The sequence below is a fragment of the Schistocerca americana genome, chromosome 7 (assembly GCF_021461395.2).
Source record: "Schistocerca americana isolate TAMUIC-IGC-003095 chromosome 7, iqSchAmer2.1, whole genome shotgun sequence".
Lineage (NCBI taxonomy): Eukaryota > Metazoa > Arthropoda > Insecta > Orthoptera > Acrididae > Schistocerca > Schistocerca americana.
In genome coordinates, this window is record NC_060125.1 from 190,336,855 (window position 1) to 190,354,062 (window position 17,208).

The window sequence follows — 17,208 nt, forward strand, 5'->3', positions numbered from 1 at the left end:
AGTTGATATGCGTTTGACCTCGTCCTTGTACCATTGGTGATCTTATAATTAAATAATACACGTGACCTTAATAGAGTGTTCCAGTTTCACTGGTATGTTATGACAGTTTCGTTAAGCTGCTTACAACCACCAATACATAAAAAGGAAGGTAAGGTAATGTAGTTCCTCTTGTGTATTTTCGATATGTTATACGGCACGCATCCAACCTATAATCCTAGTCATAACACATTCTGGTTAACACTCCGGAGGAATGGAAGTAATAGTCTCTTAGGTTCTGTGTTTCAAATCTGGAAAGTCATTAGTCAGTGACGGAACGTAGACACGTTCTGTTTTAAACGCTCAAATCGAAGAATCGCATGGAGTGGGATCAGGTGAAAGGAGAGGCCAGCGGGAAAGAGCTCCGTCGTATTCATTAGACCAATCCAACGGTCAGGCACTTCGAACTTCAACCGCTCTCGTACAGATAGATGGCTCAAATGGCTCTGAGCACTATGGGACTCAACTGCTGAGGTCGTAAGTCCCCTAGAACTTAGAACTACTTAAACCTAACTAACCTAAGGACATCACACAGATCCATGCCCGAGGCAGGATTCGAACCTGCGACCGTAGCGGTCGCGCGGTTCCGGACTGTAGCGCCTAGAACCGCTTGACCACTCCGGCCGGCACAGATAGATGCCAATGTGAAGGTGCTCCATCTTGTTGCCAAATAAAGCTTCCAGTTTCACGCTCTAATTGTGGAAAGAACCATTCTTGCAACTTATCCAAATAAGCCACCTCTGTTAACGGTAGCTTCAGCGAAAAAAAGAGTGGCTGTACACACGACGCCAGGAGACAGCGCATGCTCAAATCGTTCAATTGGCTGTGCTCACTATGGGACTTAACATCTGAGGTCATCAGTCCCCTAGAACTTAGAACTGCATAACCTAACTAACCTAAGGACACCACACACATCCATGCCCGAGGCACAATTCGAACCTGCGACCGTAGCAGCAGCGCGGTTCCGGACTGAAGCGCCTAGAACCGCTCGGCCACAGCGGCCGGCACACGATAATGAAACTCATCCTGTCGTGAAATACTTCACTTGCGACCGTAACCGTAGATATGTAGCTTCAAAGCATGTGCGGACTGTAACATTTATGAATGCATGTGTAACGTTCTCTTAACGCTTACCAGACTGTCGTCGTTGGTAACAAAAGTTCAAAAAAACCTACTTTCCAAACAGACTTCTCAAGGCTACGGAGGTATGATGCTCTGGCGCAGTGTCTTCTTTTCCTTCTCTCTCTCTATTACACACACACAAACACACACACACATACACACACACACAAACACACACACACACACACACACACACACACACACACACACACACACGTTCACTTAGAATTGACAATACCATCCGCAGATGTTTTTGCCGCATGGGGGATAACAAAATTTGAACGAAACGCACGTTGAACGAAACGCTTTACGCTCAGGAGTCGTCGTTTTCCGTATATTGCGTGTGAGCTTTGCATGTGGGAAAACAACGAAGCAGTAATCGCGCATGTACATATCTAAAACTTTTTGACTTACTCTTTAATTATAATCTTGAACCAACAAGGTACAACGCCTACAGTTATTACTATTAAAATTAATAAATGGGACATTATTTGACGGGCACCCTGTATTGACGTTACTTAATGGGCACCTTGTATTACAAGGAGCGTTCAATGAATAATGTAACAGACTTTTTTGTACAAGCAGGTTGAATTTATTCAGGATTCCTATCGCTAGATTATGCTCTGCTCTTTTGGCTACAAAACTCTATTTTACAACATAATCGCCGTTCAGTGCGACGGCTTTATGGCACCTTTCCTGGGACGGCTTGTAGTAGTCGACGTCGGCATCAACAACCTCCCATCGTCCACATACTACTTGCCGTGTAGTGCTGTAGGGTGGACCAGAAAGCTCTGTGAGCTCCACTTAGGTGTGCAGACTTGTTGAGGCCTTGAATTGTCATGGTGGAGGATAACTTCGTTTGCGTTTTTGTGGCGACCTACACGCTGAAGTCGTTTCTTCAATTTCCTGAGGATAGCACAATACACTTCCGAATTGATCATTGTACCATGAGGGCGGTCATCAAATAGAATAGTCGGCGATAAACCCAGTGGACACCCAACTTTTGAATACCCCCTCACTGATGGCCGAGTGTGTCAGCACCACCAACATAGACGTCCAGTTGAGCATCGTGGTGTTTGTGATTGTTCGGTTTCTCCGGCGTATTTGTTGGTCGAACAGTCCACGGGTGAACTGCCAGCTCATAGCCTCCAACGGACACTATGAACCGGTGCACTGTTCGATCAGCGATCGGCGATCAGCGAGGTGTTTGACTGTAATCTGTCGAACACTTCGAATGAGGGCGTCCGCACATTCCAATATTACAGGAGTCAGTGTGCCGTCACGGGGGGGATGGGACAGATTTGCACGACCTTGTTCCGGTGATGCCTCGCCCAACTACTCACTGTTCACTGCCAGATCTTTGTAGACATTCTCCTAGCATCTGTGAATATCTGTGTAGGTCCGGTCTTTCGCCAAAAGAAACCAAAACACAGCTCTCTGCTTGGAACACACTGCCATTAGAACGCTGCCGCATCTCGGAACTTCTTGAAACAATAGGGGCTGAAGTAGGAATATTCCACAATGTCCCACTATAAATACCGCATTTTTTCAACCTAAAATGACCGAGAAAAAATATGATTCATTACTTATTGAACGCCGGGCGAAGTGGGCGCGTGGTTTGAGACAGCATGTCACGGATTGCTCGGGCCCTCCCGCCGGAGGTTCGAGTCCTCCCTCGGGCATGGGTGTGTATGTATTGTTCTCAGCATAAAGTAGTTAGATTAAGTGTAGGGACCAATGACCTCAGCAGTTTGGTCCCTTAGGAATTCACACCCATTTGAACATCTGATTTTATTGAATGCCCCTCGTACTGTGCTACTATGGTGGCATAATAACACGCGTCTAGCTGACCGCTGCTTGTTTCCAAGAGTAAGCCCTTTGACAAAAGTCATAGAGAAAAAGATACTTGAACCTTAAAAGAATGCTGTTATTATCTATTGAGACAAATGCATTTCGTCGCAGATAACCTTTTATATTGATTTCTTCATAAATTTCCTCGCTTTTTCACACACGGATGAAGAAAAAGGAGGAATGGATAGATTAATTTTTGAGAATGTTCTAAAAGAAATTCCTTTTTATAAGGTTCAAATTCTCTTACAATAATATTCTGATATACAATCTGAAAGCTACAACTTATCCTTCAGGAAAACGTGTATTTAGTTAACGCCTGTTAACTGATTTCGGCTTTAAATCATTTTCTGGTAAACGTATGCGTGTCTACTACGAACTTCGTGTCATTTATGTGACAAACTATCTTGTACCACGTATATGATAGTATCTACACTAACAACTGGCTTATACTATAATCGGTTAGCCAATAAATAAAAACAAAATTTGCCAAGATAAACCTTTCGCGTCTCTCACAAAATTCTTGGTTGTTTACCTAACATATAAAATTAATTACTTTTTTGTCAAAGAAGCCGTAATGAAAGAATAAGAAGCCTTAGGCGTGCAACAGACAATGGAGTCGTTCTCCTTTATGCTGTTCCTTTGTGTTAACACGTGCCGCTAATGCTAAACGAATTACTTACTATTAATTCTTATATTTGCAAATCATGTGCACTTAATGAACATTTGTCACAAGCTGTAACTATGTGCCAGAACGGGATTGGCATCGAGATCCATGTCTTTTGTTGACGGTGCATTGCCATGGTAACTTGGAAATTACTGGGGGCAACTAGTGACCAGGTAAAACGCTGAATTTGTCAGTGACGTATGTTCGAATAGATACACATCAAAATAGTTTTGCATCACCCCGGTTCCCAGAACTCCTGAAGGTAGATGTTGACCGTGGATATTGTATCACAGACAAAGTCACTTTGACTGTTCAGAGATGTCACTAAACCCGCCCACAGATGTAACCATACATGAGTAGCGCCTATTAGACAAAGGGGGTCTTAGAGCCGATCAGTTCCAGTCATTCTACCGGGAAGGAAGCATACGGCTCGTGTTGTCTGTAGTTCAACCACGCCTATACAGTGAATACCGCGGTTCGATCGCGTCCGCATTGTGTCAGGAAGGGCTCTCAACAATGGAAGTGCCCAGGCATCTCGGAGCGAACCAAAGCGATGATTTTCGGACGTCGAGGGGATACAGAGAGACAGGAACTGTCGATGACATGCCTCGCACTGGCCGCCCAAGGGCTACTACTGCAGTGGACGACCGCTACCTGTGGATTATGGCTCGGAGGAACCCTGACAGCAACGCCACCATGTTGAATGATGCTTTTCGTGCAGCCACAGGACGTCGTGTTACGACTCAAACTGTGCGCAATAGGCTGCATGATGCGCAACTTCACTCCCGACGTCCATGGCGAGGTCCATCTTTGCAACCACGACATAATGCAGCGCGGTACAGGTGGACCCAACAACATGCCGAATGGACCGCTCAGGATTTGCGTCACGTTCTCTTCAACGAAGAGTGTCGCACATTACTTCAACCAGAGAATCGTCGGAGATTTGTTTGGAGGCAACCCCGTCAGGCTGAACGCCTTAGACACACTATCCAGCGAGTGCAGCAAGGTGGAGGTTCCCTGCTGTTTTGGGGTGGCACTTTTTACGCCGCTGGTGGTCATGGAAGGCGCCGTAACGGCTGTACGATACGTGAATGTCATCTTCCAACCGACAGTGCAACCATATCGGCAGCATATTGGCCAGGTATTCGTCTTCATGGGCGACAATTCGCGCACCCATCATGCACATCTTCTGAATGACTTCCTTCAGGATAACGATATCACTCGACTAGAGTGGCCAGCATGTTCTCCAGACTTGAACTCTATCGAACATGCCTGGTTTAGATTGAAATGGGCTGTTTATGGACGACGTGACCCACCAACCACTCTGAGCGATCTGCGCCGAACTGCCGTTGAGGAGTGGCTCAATCTGAACCTACAGTGCTTTGATGAACTTGTGAATAGTATGCCCGACGAATACAGGCATGCATGAATGCAAGAGGATATGCTACTGGTTATAATAGGTACCGGTGTTTACAGCAATCTGAACTACTACCTCAGAAGGTCTCGCTGTATAGTGACACAACATGCAATGTGTGGTTTTTATGAGCAATAAAAAGGGCGGAATGATGTTTAGGTTGATCTCTTTTGATGTGTATAGTAACTGACAAAGCACTGGCGGTAAAAAGCAGTGTTCTTAGTGCAAATCTCAGTACAGCACCTAGTTTTAATTAGTAATAAAATGTTCATTGCTACCTGTATTCCGTGTAGAAGTAAAACGTGCCACTTCATGTGGAATTTCAAGCGACAGGAAGTCCATGAGATGGATCAGCAGACTGGCTAGCTAGCGAAAGAAACATTACGAGTTTAGAAGGAGACATTTATTAAACACTTTGAAGCAGACATACATTAGGATAACGAGTAGCGTATCTCTATGAAAAATGTATTACTTTATTTTTCTTGTTCTGACGAATAGTTAATTTCATCTCGCACTGGAAAATGTTTGCTTTTTGATCATTTTCAAATGTCTCTGTTCGGGCCCATGATTCCTGCGTCGCGTAACTATGCTCAATTTACCTGTTTTTCCGGTCTGATAATTCTTTTAAATTTTCGTTACGGGGTTGGCACTAATGTCTGAACTATTATCTGTATGCAGTTTTTGCATGGATGGCATCTGCAGTTTTTGATGTGTGCAGCTGAATTACGTGAACTAAATATTGCCATCTTTTTCTATTTTTCTTTCTTTTTGAAATGTGTAAAGTTAAAAAAGCGTTGGACTGCGATTTCAGTAGCTTCCAGCCGTTGTGGAATTCTTTAAGTCTGCTGCACATTGTTTTAGCAGTTTCTTCGTGTACTTTAATCGATTTAGGCTTCCTAGGGAGTGCGAATATAAGTACTTTTGATTTTAATAAATGAAAAGGGCTACCTTGCTTTTGTTCTACAATATCCATTTATTGTGTTAACAGGTTTACGATTAACCCCTTTCCGGTTTCTCGATAGTGTTTTATTCGATCAGCCTGAAGTTGTTTCTGATCTTCTGACTACTTTCTTCGAGTTTCCTTTTTCTCTGGAGGGAAAACTTTCGTTCGAAACACAAGGCTGTTCAGTTTCATGTTCTTCAGTCTTCGTGTCTTTCACATCAATTCCGATTTTTTGGAGCCGCTTGCGCCACAGAGATTTCTTCCATTTGACATGTTCAAAAATTCTCTTGCATATCTTCTCATTCATCCGAACCAGACTGTCACAAGGTATCATTCTAAGTTTTGTCATCGCTATACTCAGTTGTTCGATTTTCTTGTGCAGATCTTGTACAGATCTTCATTACTCCTGTTCGTGCATTCATCACTGCATCTCATTACCTTTAACTCATCGAGCGAGGTGGCGCAGTGGTTAGCACACTGGACTCGCATTCGGGAGGACGACGGTTCAATCCCGTCTCTGGCCATCCTGATTTAGGTTTTCCGTGATTTCCCTAAATCGCTTCAGGCAAATGCCGGGATGGTTCCTTTGAAAGGGCACGGTCGATTGCCTTCTCTCACCCGAGCTTGCGCTCCGTCTCTGATGACCTCGTTGTCGACGGGACGTTAAACACTAATCTCCTCCTCCTCAAATATCTTTAACTGAATTCTGCTCTCCTTCTATGCAATATTTTCTAATTCTTCTGTCTTATTCATCTACAGGTATGCCGCGTATAACCATTCTGGTTTTATTACCGTAAAATAGCGCTGTGACTTTGCTTGAGGTGCTAGGTCTCTTATTGCACAAATCTTCAGTCAACTGAAGGGCAGTTCCATCTTTCTTGCCTTTAATTTATTAGCCTCACCGTCACGGTCATTCTTCTCTTTTGTGTCTCCAAGATATTTAAATTTATTGACTGTCTCTCTTTTCCAGTTACCAGAGTTTTGTGAAATTTGGAACATCTCTTACACGTGTTATCGGTTCTTTTTTGGTTAGAATACTTTATAATCTGTTTTTCTGCAGTTTTTTTTTCAGAATATTCTCTACTTTCTCACTCACTCACTCACTCACTCCGTTGGCCTGTTTGGGACGTGATGACTCCACGTCTCTGTTTGCCTCCAGTACCTCCTGCCTTGTGCCACTTCCTCACATTCAGTAACACCCAGCACTTTGCAGTCGGAGGTCACCTCGTCTTGCCATCTGCTTCGTGATCTTCCAGAGATTCTTGAGTCTTCCATCTTTTTGTCATATATCTGACGGAGTATTCTGCCATGGTCCTTTCTGATGACGTTGCCCGGCCATTGCAAACGTCTCGCTTTGGCGATGTTCCCTACCGAGGGTTGGTCGGCTACCTTAACCAGTTCTGTGCTGGATCTCCATACCCATCTTTGGGTTGCTTGGTCAGATTTCGGTCCAACGATTTCTCTGGACACTTTATTTTAGAAGACAGAGAGTTGGTTCTCTTCTTCTTTGGTCATACTCCATCCTTCGGCTCCGTATAGCAGTACTGGCCTGGTAATTGTGTTGTAGAGTTTAAATTTGGTTTTGCTGATCAGGTATTTGGAGGAATAGGAGTTTTTGGAGGAAAAAGTAAACTTTGTTTGTGTTCTGTAGTCTAGTTCGGTATTCCACTTGTATTCTGTTGCAATCGCTTGTATTTACACCAAGTTATTTGAAGTTGGGAATGCCCTTGAAAGTGTTGTTTTCTGTGTGAAGATTATCAGGTTAACCAGTAGTCATATTTTCCCTGCGGTGATCATGTATTCTGTTTTTTCTTCCTTAATTTTTAAACATATTTTCATGGCGGTTTCATTTAGCTTATTGAACAGCATTAAAATTTCACCACTGTTACTTCCTATTAAGCTATGTCATCTGTATAGGCCGGTATACTTGTTTGTTTATCTGTGATATTTTCATCTGTTGCTCGTTTGGTGTCTCTTAATACTTTTTTCACGACAAGGTTGAAGATAATTGGGGATAGAACATCACCTTGCTCCAGCCCTGTTTCGTTCAAAAAACAGTGCGATACCGAGCCACAGTATGTCACCCCACTTACTGCTTTCTCCACATATATTTTGACCAAGCTGATGAGTTTGTTTGCCTTGTGCCATGATTTCCTACATCGTTCCTTTGTGCACCGAATCGAAGACCTTGTGGGAAATCTATGAGCAGATAATAGAAGAACCCGGATTTCCCACTTATCACGAGTGATCGCGTTACCGTTTGGCTATCCGTGTACGATTCATGGCCGAACCCAAACTTCGATATGTCGTTAACCATACGTCTACGATCTGTACTCGCACATCCATTATGTGTATTCTTGTACAGATCAGACATTATGCTTGAAAGTCGCATGCCTGGTATCGACAGATAAATATGGTAATTGGAAATTTGTGGTAAGGACTATGGGACCAAACTGCTGAGGTCAGCCGGCCGGGGTGGCCGAGCGGTTCTAGGCGCTACAGTCTGGAACGGCGCGACCGCTACAGTCGCAGGTTCGAATCCTTCCTCGGGCATGGTTTAAGTAGTTCTAAATTCTAGGGGACTGATGACCTCAGAAGTTAAGTCCCATGGTGCTCAGAGTCATTTAATTTGCTGAGGTCATCGGTCCCTAGGCTTATGCACTACTTCAGGCCTTCACAACATACGTGCTCTCGGAGCAAGCTGTGAGCAGCGAGGCGCGAGCGCGGAGCGGCGCGAGCACGCTACCCCCACTACCAGACCAGAGCGGAGAGTGGGGAGAGTAACGTGGTGCACACAACAGCTGCCGCCAGTCAATGTAAATCCGCGGCCACCTGCAGGGATATCACTCACGAATGATTACTGCGTAAAATGAAACAAATAAAGGAGAATGTACACGTGCCACATAATTTTATTAGCTTAGTGTATGCCTCTACATTCGTATTAATTTGTGAACTGTTACACAATAAAAGGTGTCACTGAAGTGTGGGATTCTCGGTTATCTTGTACTTTTTGCCCTTTACAATTGCGTCTATGTTCGGAGTAATTGTTCTTGTGCATTGTAGGCACAGCGTGCAGTTTAAATTTCGATCAGACAATGCGTTTCTCAGGCGCGCCTTGTTACATTTCATTGCAGAGAACAGATATTCACAAACATACGTGGAACCGAACATTGATATTATTGTAGCCGCCAGTTTGTGCAAACCAGGAAATCTATCTGGAGGGAAGTGTCTGTAGAATTCCAAAATGTTTTTCTTGTTCTGAAATTTGTCTCTGTATTCTCTGTCACACTGCAGGTCAATAATTTCTAGTTGCAGCTCAGGACGAATCTCTTCAATATTCACTGAACATGGAGATGTGAACAGATCAAAATCACTGTCTAGTGCTGTCAGATCTTGAAAGCGTTGATCAAATTCTTCATTAAGGGCAACTAAACTATGTGAATAATGTTCACAGTCTTAGTGAGCATCTTTCATGGATGATAATTTAGGAAAATGAGCTAGATTTCCTGTTTCCATCTGACTCACCCAAAGTGTCAATTTCATTTTAAAACCTCGTATTCGATCTGTGAAATGAGTAATTAGCAGCTCTTTACCTTGTAGTGAAATGTTCAAAGCATTCAGATGGCTAGTTAAATCTGCTAAGAACGCGAGATCACATTTCCATGAAGGCTCTGTCAATTCAGGAACACACATGTTATTTATTTCCATGAACATATTTATCTCATCTAATAGGCAAAAAAATCGATTCAATAATTCGCCACTACTAAGCCAGCGGACCACGCTGTAATAAGGCAGGCTACCATACTGGCTTCCTACATCCTCAAGAAAGCTTTTAAATTGCCTGTGTTGTAGCCCATCCTTCCTTATATAATTGGTTGTACGAACAACAACACTCATTGTGGTGTCACCGCCAGACACCACACTTGCTAGGTGGTAGCTTAAATCGGCCGCGGTCCATTTAGTACACGTCGGACCCGCGTGTCGCCACTGTGTGATCGCAGACCGAGCGCCACCACAAGGCAGGTCTCGAGATACGGAATAGCACTCGCCCCAGTTGTACGACGACTTTGCTAGCGACTACACTGACAAAGCCTTCCTCTCATTTGCCGAGAGACAGTTAGAATAGCCTTCAGCTAAGTCCATGGCTACGACCTAGCAAGGCGCCATTAGCCTTACATAGTTTGATAGTTATCGTATGAAATGTCTCATCAAGAACGTTGTAAACCAATGAGGAATTAAAAGATAAGTATTCGAGGAGCTGCATACTTTTCTTATTAGAATTCACTATTTATCCTGTTCCAGAATTCACGCCCGTCTGCGTTAGATAGCGTGCATTTCGGCCTACTCTATCTACAAGGTGTTGGCACATTTACCAACACATCACTCATCACATTTTTTAGAGTGATACTCTTTGTACATAAGTTTTCCTGGTGCATCACACAGTGAACGCCCCTTATTTCATTCGGCCCGGTCAGATTTTGCATTTTCTCCTTCAACAGCGCAACGAAACCTGCTTTTTCCCTGTCATCGCTGGTGCACCGTCTGTAGACACTGAAACTAAAGAATTCCACGACAATCCTATATTTTCAACACTTTCTTCAACATTACTTAAAATATCACCTCCGGTTGTAGTGTTCTTCACGGTTACTACATCAAGGAGCTCCTTCCTCACCTGAAGATCTCTATTAACACCTCTAATAAATATGGAAAGCTGCGCTGTTCCAGTGATATCAACACTTTCGTCCAGAGCTAGAGATATTTGCAAGCTGCCTCTGGACGATGTCTGCCATGTCCTGTATGCGACGCATAATGGTTATATCAGATAATGGCACAATCCGAAACTGTTCAACTTGAGATGGACACAAATGTTCCGCTGCAACTACCAAACATTCTTTTATTAAATCGCCATCAGTGAAGGGGCGCAGGGATTTTGCTAAAAGCAAAACAGTTTTGTAACTCACTCTGAGAGCTGCCTCAGTTGATTTTTCTTCGTCGTTCAGATCTTCTTCGCATAGCTTCCTTTTAAGTTTAATATCTTCCTGTGCACGATCTGGTCCATCACATTTTCCACTTCCGTAGTCTTTCGCGTGGTACGACATATAATGTCGCTGCAAATTAAATTTCCTAAAAGAATTCAGCGTTTTGTGACATACTAAACATTTTGCAACACCATCTTTTTCTGTAAACAGTTACAGTTCCTCCCAATGGGGGTTGAACTGCGAAAGCATGGTTGGGGTTACACAACGGCGACTTGACATGATTCTTAACCAGCGAAGTAACTGTTAGAGCTGATCGTAGTACTTTAAACGTTACACAGTCGGCGCGAATTCAATAGGCACGCTGCGGTCCTACTCATACGTGCGCGCGCATTTCCCTTCCCTCCCCTCCCTCCCCAACTCCGCGACTTGCACCTGCTCGCGAGCACGTGCCTGAGCAGACGCGAGTACTCGCACTCAAAACCGGCCAGTTGTTAAGCCCTGCACTACTTAATCTAACTTAAACTAACTTACGCTAAGTACAACACATATACCCATGCCCGAGTGAGGACTCGAACCTCCAACGGGATAAATATGATATTGCAGTGCCTGTGTTATTCTGATGATGATGCAGTGCGGCGACCACAGCTGTCACGAAACACAGCAGATGAATTCGCAATTGCGAATGATGACTACCATCAGCTGTAGAATGGAATGACGACAATTAAACTCGGAGGCATATGGTTGACGATATATGGACAAGTTTGACTGTAAGATACAGGTTGTCTCTGGATGAATGGTCAATATTCAGGGATGTGACATAACTATCATTAGTAACAAAAAACATTTTAGTTAACAAGGGTGCGAAAATTCATATCTCAACAGCTATGAGCACTTCATCTTCGATACTGTGAAACTAATCTCTTCTAGTGCAAGCTCTTTGTTGTCCATATTTGGAGAGGCGGTTTTATGTACTAAAACAAGAAAAAAAGTCCTTAAACATAGGCTCAAATGTGCATACCTTAAGGGCAATTAGTACTTGTTCAACTAGTGAACAGATTGTAAGGTGGTAGAATAAATGGTGAGATTCGCACCTTACATGGGACCTTTATAAATCGCAATGAGAAGGTGAAGATGACACCTAACGTAAATCGACAGTTATTAGAACATTTGCCTATCAAAATGTAATGCATGTAATCTAATGATTAGATGGGTAGATCACATAACTAATGAGGAAGTATTGAATAGGATTGGGGAGAAGAGAAGTTTGTGGCACAACTTGACTAAAAGAAGGGATCGGTTGGTAGGACATGTGTTGAGGCATCAAGGGATCACCAATTTAGTATTGGAGGGCAGCGTGGAGGGTAAAAATCGTAGAGGGAGACCAAGAGATGAATACACTAAGCAGATTCAGAAGGATGTAGGTTGCAGTAAGTACTGGGAGATGAAGAAGCTTGCACAGGATAGAGTAGCATGGAGAGCTGCATCAAACCAGTCTCGGGACTGAAGACCACAACAACAACAACATGTAATGCAAAAATGGATGACAGTCAATCAACGGTAGTTAACACACCATTCCTATACAATGCATGTGTTTGAGCCAAAGGTAGAATAGGGAACACGCGTCGAGTCGCTTTTAGTTTTAAAAAGCCAGCTCCACAACAGCGTAGTGAAGCCGCACTGTAGGAGTTATGCCAGCAACCACTTAAAGGGGTGGCAGAAAGGAGGACAGTGACACTGGGCCAGGTGATTCAAGCTGGAGGTCCACCTGTAGCTAGGGTATCGGTTTGCCGCAGAGAAGAAATTTGTGTGGACACTGCGTTCACTGCGGCTGCACTCCAGCTAAAATTAGCTGTAGCAACGTTTAGCTCCAACTGTGGAGAAACGAACCAGCCAAATTAGTTTATTGTTCATGCAAGAACTGAGAGGGTACTACAATATGCATGCTGCTCCAATCATGCACATGTATATCGCCACATAATAAGACTAGGGCTGAGTACATAATGAGAAACACAAAGAAAGTTTCTGCTGGAAAGTTCAGCAAAGGCCAGATTACTTTTGTAGGAATTTCAGTGGGAGAGAGCGGCCTTGAAGACAGCAGCTCGTCGCAGCTTAAGGTAAATACCGCGTGCAGAGGCGTAAACTTTGTTGGTTTACCAGCTTGTGTTCACTGTGAACTCGAGTGGCCTTGGGTAATCTTGCGCTCAAATTTGTCACTTGACTAACCATCCATAGTAGACTTGATTGTCATCCTAAATAGTACAGAACTTTGAACTGGAATCGTACGATTTTCGTAGTACTGACCAACATCATAACATATGTGTAGGAGCAATTTTGTTAAGAAACATCCAATTAAACTTTCATAATATTGTGCTTAAGATTAATGTTCTTTCAGGGAGTTAATGTTTAACATTGTCGTGTATAAACTTATTTCACTTTTTTGTGTTGGCGAGATGGGTTATCCATTCCGCTGTTTTCATGATGGCGAGTTGAAAACTGTGTGAAAAGCTATAATTTGGTGAGAAATATTGCGTCATTAAACTTGTCACTTCACCTCACACAGTTGTTATCAATTCAAGAATAAGCAATAACAAACCCCCATAACCTTACAATATGATCAGTACTCACAAATCAAATTTCATGATCAGTAGGACTAACACCAAGCAGAAAACATACTTCCTGTAATAGCAGTATTCGACATATCTCGATGCTGCACAGAAGTACTTCTTTGAACAACCTAGTTTAAAAGACAGCAGTCGACACTCATACGACCCTGGCTACTGGAACTGTCCCCACCACTGTAAAAGCTTGCCATACCACTGGAATGCTAAGTTTCCAATTAGAGACAAATAAAACAGTGAGCATTCATTGAGAGTTTACCCTCTTGACTCTCTTGTGTATTTAGAGGACAACCACTAGATATGTGACTTCACGAGCGACTAATGTTTAAGCTAGTAGTGGCAGTGGTCACCCATCATACCGATGTCTTGGACATATCGTCATTTAGAGCAACAGATTTTCTGTTAATAATGCATTGAATGAATGATCTATGTGTGTACCTTTAATCTGTGCAATGGAATCAATACCGTGACCAGCTGTACGCGAGACGCAGTCCTTCATAATATCACAGCTGTTTTCAAATCACAGAGCAAATTTTGACCCCTGTGTTTCGTTGTTCAAGGTGCGGCACGTAGACCCGGCCCGTCGTACGCAACGATAATGTTACAGTGCGTGCGGGCGCGTCATTAATAATAAAAAGCGAGAAACGCTGTCCAAACAGTCGCGCACGATCTAGTTTCTCTGATGTACCGACACTGCGCGGAACTTTGTTGTTGTTGTTGTATAAGGCAGCTGCAGTCACAGCCAGTGAAACTTGTCGAAACCAAGTGACAAAAAGGCTTCGTTGTGTGAAGCCGGGTTAGTGTGAGTGTTTGATAATGCAGTATTCACTATCCAAGCATGTTACAGTTGTTGAAGCGTACATTCGCACTGGATCTTAAGTAAATGTGTAAATGTCGTGTGACTAGGGCCTCCCGTCGGGTAGACCGTTCGCCGGGTGCAAGTCTTTCGATTTGACGCCACTTCGGCGACTTGCGCGACGATGGGGATGAAATGGTGATGATCAGGACAACACAACACCCAGTCCCTGAGCGGAGAAAATCTCCGTCCCACTCGGGATTGACATTCTGTCGCACTGACCACTCATCTACCGGGGCAGAGTGGACCTAAAGTGAAAACAAAGAACTTGTTTCAGGTGCAATTTCCAGGAAGTTATGTGCCAACAAAAGACACCCTACAGAAATTGATTGAAAAATAATGGCGTACAGGACCGCCTCAAAATGGCCACCACCTGTGTGCTCAACAGAATTAAAGAGGCAGGTGCAGGAGAGAATGACAAGAAGTCCTCGTGAGCCAACCAGGAGATTGGGTCAACAGGTTCATGCGAGTGAGAGAAGATGCAGACGTGCTTCAAGGGGACTGAAGTTAAAACCGTACCGGATAAATTTTGTGCAAGAACTGAAGAAGCCTGACCTGCAGAAGGGAGTGCATTTCTGTTCATGGCTGTTGAGAAATGTTGCCAGTGGTGTCTTGGACCCACTAAGACTCATAATGTGTGACGAGGTGTGGTTCCACCTCTCTGGGCACATAAATTCCCAAAACAACCGATGCTGGTCGACGGAAAATCCACACGCGATCCACCACCCTTCGCTTGACGAGATGGTTGGTGCTTGGTGTGCTTTTACGTAGACCCGCGTTATGGGGCTCATATTCTTTGAGACGACAGTCACGTATATTTGGGAATCCTGGAAGAGCTTTATTCAAACTTGACGGAAGAGGTGTGTCAGTTATATATCATTAGCTTATGGATTCACGAGGAACTCGTAATGGCTTGGCGGGAAGTAAATGGTTACTGACTAGATTTCACAAGGATCATGTTCTTAGATTACTGATATTCATTTATTATTCCCACATTCGCATATCCCTAAAACAATCTATTTCATACATTATTTACTAGTACCGAGCTGGCATAACTGTCCGTTAACGTTACAGTTCCACTTTAAATATCCTAATATACTATGCTCTCATAATATCATAGCATGCAGTGCACATATCCGAATTCATTTAGGATGTCCATACTGTACGTGTTTTGTTAATCTAGTTATTGAAACACACACTGCCTCAGCGTTCATACTCATGCAGCGAAATAATCACATACCTTAGATGAAAAGCTCGTCTGAAGTCATATTAAATCAATAGAAATCAATCTGAAATTATTTATTTTAGTGCAACCAATCTCCAAAAATACTGAATTATCTACCTGTACTGTTTCCTCACAATTAACTGTAATCCCAGTACACAAGTTACGTGCCTAAATTTGTATCGATCATGCCAATTATTCATGTACAGTATCCACTGGTGCTCTGCATTTCTTTGTGATAACCATAATGTCCCATGATCAGACTTACTCCACACGCTCAGTATTCCACACACGATATTTTTCCTGACAAAGATTTAATCTCCGCAGCGAACGTGCGCATAATCTAGTGCAAAGCAGTCCTCGAGGAACCGCTGGACAAATGGCTAATGCACTGACTCTTATCTTTCCCACAGAGCATAGAAGTAAAAGCTTCACACGATATCACTCATCTAAATTAGCTTTATCATATAGATTTCCTCCTCAAACAAGTAGAGTGGTGACTGTACATGTTGAATCCACCACGTATATGCTGAAGAAAAGGCCTACCTTTAATCTCAAATGAGTATCACACGCAAATATACGTATAGGACACACGCAATCTTGGAATTAAAGCACGTCTGGTCTATTTTATTTGTACAGCTCGCTGCAGCGAAGACTGTGTGTAAATTTACTCACTCATGAGAAAATGCTTGACCTAATCAAATATCTTCACACAGCTTTCTTAGATAATCTCAGCTAAGAAACTAACAAAGTATAATATTTAATTTACATCTAACACACGAAGTTACATTATTTTCTAATCACATTCAACAAAGGTCTGTAACGAAGAATCCTTACGCTTCCAGACTTACCTGCCTAAAACTGCATCAAGATTTCGAAAAATCTCCCCCATCAGTTTGTCATCGTCGTCGTTCTGAAAATAAGAAACATTACTGATAAATACAGGCTTAAGTGTTACGCCTGCATACCAGTCTGCAGAAGAATATTCGAGCCGGCCGCGGTGGTCGTGCGGTTCTAGGCGCTCAGTCAGGAACCGCGTGACTGCTACGGTCGCAGGTTCGAATCCTGCCTCCGGCATGGACGTGTGTGATGTCCTTAGGTTAGTTAGGTTTAAGTAGTTCTAAGTTCTAGGGGACTGATGACCACAGATGTTAAGTCCCATAGTGCTCAGAGCCATTTGAACCATTTTGGAGAATATTCGAAGCACACTACAAAGTTTACCGTTCAGGTCAGGAACCAGCGTCAGAATATGGCTACCCGAAAAGACACATCCATCCCTACCTACATTGACCAACAACACACCAGATTCTCTACTACTTTGGAATAGCTGCCTTCTCTGATTTACTTTAGACGAGCAAGCGAGTGGTCAAAGATTGCCAGTAATTACAGATGCGCTGTCTGTGGTTACCTGCACCCGTCTCCATGCAGATGATAGACAGACACACACACACACACACACACACACACACACACACACACATACATACACACACACCATCTCAT